This window comes from Bidens hawaiensis, unplaced genomic scaffold (assembly GCF_021521415.1).
Source record: "Bidens hawaiensis isolate Kalapana, Puna unplaced genomic scaffold, B.hawaiensis_p1.1 tig00027138_1, whole genome shotgun sequence".
NCBI classification, from domain to species: domain Eukaryota; kingdom Viridiplantae; phylum Streptophyta; class Magnoliopsida; order Asterales; family Asteraceae; genus Bidens; species Bidens hawaiensis.
Genome location: NW_027494387.1, coordinates 157,541 through 162,027, shown reverse-complemented (window position 1 = coordinate 162,027; position 4,487 = coordinate 157,541). Strand labels below are relative to the sequence as shown.

The following is a 4,487-nucleotide window of genomic DNA, read 5'->3' as shown; positions in this document are numbered from 1 at the left end:
AGCTCGTGCTACTCCACCGAAAATTTTTCCGGTGAGTGGTGGTCGTGTGGAGGAGGTGACTATGCGTCGCAAAAGTGGTAGCCGGCTTGGAAAGTTGTTCGGAGCATGTATTCCGACGGTTTGATTAGCGGTGTCGCATGCAAACTGGACATTTGGCTCAATGGTATTCAAGGATGATGTAAGACGACAAGTCAATAGATTTAGAGCGTGTGGTTAAAAAAAAACTATAAGTTACGAATTTAAATTATAACATTAAGACATGATAATTTTTACTTTCTTTTATGTAAGTTTTTCATTCAATTTTATTGTTAGGATTTTTGCAGTATGTATTTTCTTTTTGATTAATAAGGTATTCAATTTATTTTTTCTCATCATTAAGATTATAAATCTTCAATAATTTTTTAGTAAACTTGTGTTGAAAATATAATTTTCATCAGCAAAATTAACTAGAAGCACTCTCGGATTATCAATTATACTTTCATAAGTATTATTAAACCTAAAAGTTCATAAATGGCTAACCGAGAGCTTAATTGGATAGGGTGAGTGTGAGTCTATAAAGGTTTCCGAAATGAAGAATACTCCAAAATTTTCGCTTTTTTAAGGAAATACGTTTGATATGTCCAAATTACTAAGTTTTATGTGAATAATTGGTTTGGTTTGTTCGACATTGCATATAAGTCTAAGGTGCACATTTTGGTATGAGTAGCATGGTAAATCTAATGGATAAACACAAGGTAAGGCTTGCTTGTGTTTGATGCATAGGAACTAATTAGTTTGCTTAGTTTGGTATGATGAAGCGTGTGTAATTTACATGTTTAATTTGATATACAATGTGCACATTTTAGATCATTGTGTTAGAAATAATATGTTAGAAATAATAATGTGTTAGAAATAATTTGATTCCCAAAGGCTAAGAAATAAGAATTGCTTACGAAGGTGACATCCTTAAATTACAAGTATTGTTATGTAGCATTGGTGTCATGAATTTAATTAATATGGGGAGACTGGAAATACAATGTCATTAATTTACAAGTATGCATACACTTGAATTATCATTAAGTTCCACCAGGCGCGTTGCGCCGCGCTGGTCGGTAAAACCCGAGCGGTGAAACTCAATCGTTGTCAGTCTCGGGCGTTGAGGTGGTAAGTCGATGTGAATTCTAACGGTTTCGGTTACGTGTATTATGGTACTAGAACTAAAACCACATATATATAAAAATTGAGGTGGACTAATAGGGTGGTGTCGGTCGGTAAAACTCGGGTGTTGGTATAACCAACATTGTCAATTTCGGGCGTTCAGGCGGTGAGTCTACGCCAATTCGGTCGGTCTCTGTCACGTTTGTTATCATACCATAACAAAGAAACAAACAAACAAAAAACAAATTTGGTTTACGTCAATTTTCACTACGTTAGTTACGGTACCGGAGCTAAAACAAAGTGCGATGAGTCTTCTGCCGATTTTCGCTACGTCAGTTACACTACCAAAAATAAAACAAAATACGGTGAGCCTACACGAATTCAGTTGGTTTCCGTCATGTTCGTTACGATACCGAAACTAAAACTAAATAAAGAACAAATTCGGCATTCAACCGATTTACGCTATGTTCGTTTTGGTATCGAAAGTTAAAAATAATAATAAATAAAACTAAATGTCCTTGACCATTAAGGTGCCACTAAGTGGCCCAATCAGACACTTGCGACAAGAAAGTTGTCTTTTATTATATATAAATATAATAATAATAATATAATAATTTGTTTATTGTTTATGAATGAAAGTTCCAAGATTGTTTAACTTTTCTTAATTGTCTTTTTATCATTGTTTACATCTTTGGACTTAACGACGTCTACAAGGTTACAAAGTTAGCATTATTATTAAATAAGAAAGAAGTTTCAAATAAAGAAATTAAAATGGGCGGCGATTAAAACAACTGAACTATGAAGTCACAAACTCTTTATTTCAATGACCAACACAAAATACAGAATGGGAACCCGATTATTATAATATGATGCATGATGCATCTAGATGTATGCTTTTAATCCATCCTTAAAGATACGAACAAAAGACTCCATCTCAGTAATTGGTAGGCAAACGCCAATCTCTAGACCTTCATTCATGTGTTCTTTGCAGGCATTTATGGATATCGCTTCATTATAATCAATCGAAACAGTTTCATGCTTTTTGGGCTTACCCCACCCAAAATCCATGTCATAAAACTTGAGCTTCGGCGTTCCAGCGACCCAGATCCTTGTTTTCGGATTCCCATTGGAAAACAAGTCCTTCAATTGTTTTGAATATTTACCGACTCCTTCCTTATCAGTTAAAGTATTATGTAGATTATCTCCGATCAGTTTCGCAGCAGTCAGGAACCCTTCTTTTCCAGTTAACTTTGTGCTGTTTTCCATTGATACACACCAACCAAGACAGTTGCCGAAGTAAGCTGTCGAGATCACGGGATTCATACGCAACCTACAATCGATTGGGAAACCAAAAAGCTGTAGCTCATCCGTGCCTTTATTCGCTTTGCAACTCCATATATAAGCACATGCTACCGTAAAAGATGATACATATGCTAGTGTTGGTAGTTGTGTTGAAACCAAATTTTTTAACCCGTTGAGTACCGCCCTAGGCAATATGAAGGTTGCTCGAACTTTATCGGCTGGTCCACGTAGTATCCGTGGTTGATACTCTTCTTTAAAGTTTTCTACCCGCCCACGTTTAACAAAAACATCATCTAGTTCAGGGTTTTTGACCACTCTCTCATAAAATGGCAAGGTTCCATTAGCTAGAAACCACTCATTTGTACCAAATCTAGCCATCGATGTCCACGCCTTCAAGAAACAAAACCTGGTGCTAGCATCACCCAAACAATGGTGATTTGTCAATCCTATCGAGATTCCGGAGTTTGGAAAGAGTGTTACTTGAATGGAGAACACTGGGATCTTTGTGGAATCTGACGTTTTATCAGCCTCACCTAGTTGAGGTATAAGATCATAAAACATTCCACAATCTCGGGGATGGTTTCCGGTAACTTTGTTGAAATCAAGGTCACTTTCTGCAAAAGTAACTGTGACTGAATCACCTTCAACATACCGAATCTCGGGCTTTTGGGTAGAAGTAGGATATACGATCAAGTTACCAGCGAATGGGAAAAAATGTTGAAGGGTGATTGATAACGAGTGTTTGAGATTTGGAATAATAGTTTCGATGAACTGAGGCTTTGTGAGGGAGTGCTCATAAAAGAATAGATAGTGAACCGGACGATGCCTTAGCCAAAAGAAGTCGAAGTAGGTTAGTGGCAACAACCTGTCGCCTACCGTGGTCGCTGGTGGCGATATCTGGGCCTGTTCAAGAACAGTCAAGATTGAAGAGGAACCCATCTATTGTTGCAGTTTATGAAATGCCTCCAAAATGTTGGTATTAATAACTATTAATATGATATTCTACAAAGAAAACTCCAATTTATTACACCTATTATATATATATATATATAATTAAAATGCATATGGAAGTTGTCTCACAAACTTCACTGTAGCTCCTTGGTACAATTTTTCGTGCTATGTATACAACCTCAGTAAGCATCCCGCTATGTATATCTGTTATAACACGTGTCCTCATACCTCAAATACACCGCCTTCCATCTCTCTCTCCCCTTGTCAACTCAGCATCACCATTTTTCAGACTCGCTTTCTCCTTCATATAGAAATCAGGGCATCATTCTTTGTCTCCGTCGTTCATTCGGTTGTTTCAGGTAGGTAAGCTGCTTAGTTAAATAAATTGAAGGTTTGGTTGTTGAATTGATGCTCAAACTTTTGGTTATGCTTTTTATAGCTTCAGATATGTTGTATAATTAATTACACAGTTACTCTCACAACCAAAACAGTGCCATTAATTTTGCAACCTAAAATTAAAACATAAATATTCTATGCTTAAAGTCTAGAACACACACTAATTTAGAAACTGCAAGGGAAGGCTTCAAATACTTCACCCATTGTGGTGGAACTGAAATCTGAATGCCGAGGAGTTCGTCCATGAATGTTAGAATGTCATTCACAGGATAAACCCGTTTAGTTAAAATGAGCAAAACAGGTCAAACGAACAATGCATATTTAAATAATCGGACTAAAAACGCTTATCCGAATGCTACCAATTTAAGCAAATGGGTTAAACACGATAAAACAAAAAAAATGACCCGTTAAGTTAAACGGATTAAACAGGCCAACCCTCACATACGTTAACTTAAATAGATTTACCATGTAAAACCCTACACAACTTGTTTAACTAGGCGGGAAAAAGAGGCAAACCCTTAAACGAGTAACGACTAAACCTGATACGACCGTCTAATTTAGCATAGACAATATGTTCAATCAGAAATAAACGGGTAACAACTAAACTTGATACGACCGTTTAATTTAGCATAGACAATATGTTCAATCAGAAATAAACGGGCCAAAGAAACAAAACCTATTCAACTAAAAAGGCTGATAAC

General features: G+C 36.4%; 1 pseudogene; it reads right to left on the bottom strand.

Annotated features, from left to right (window-relative positions):
* Positions 1 to 2,019: 2,019 nt before the first annotated feature.
* On the bottom strand, positions 2,020 to 3,378 carry LOC143574907 (malonyl-coenzyme A:anthocyanin 3-O-glucoside-6''-O-malonyltransferase pseudogene; annotated as a pseudogene).
* Positions 3,379 to 4,487: the final 1,109 nt, after the last annotated feature.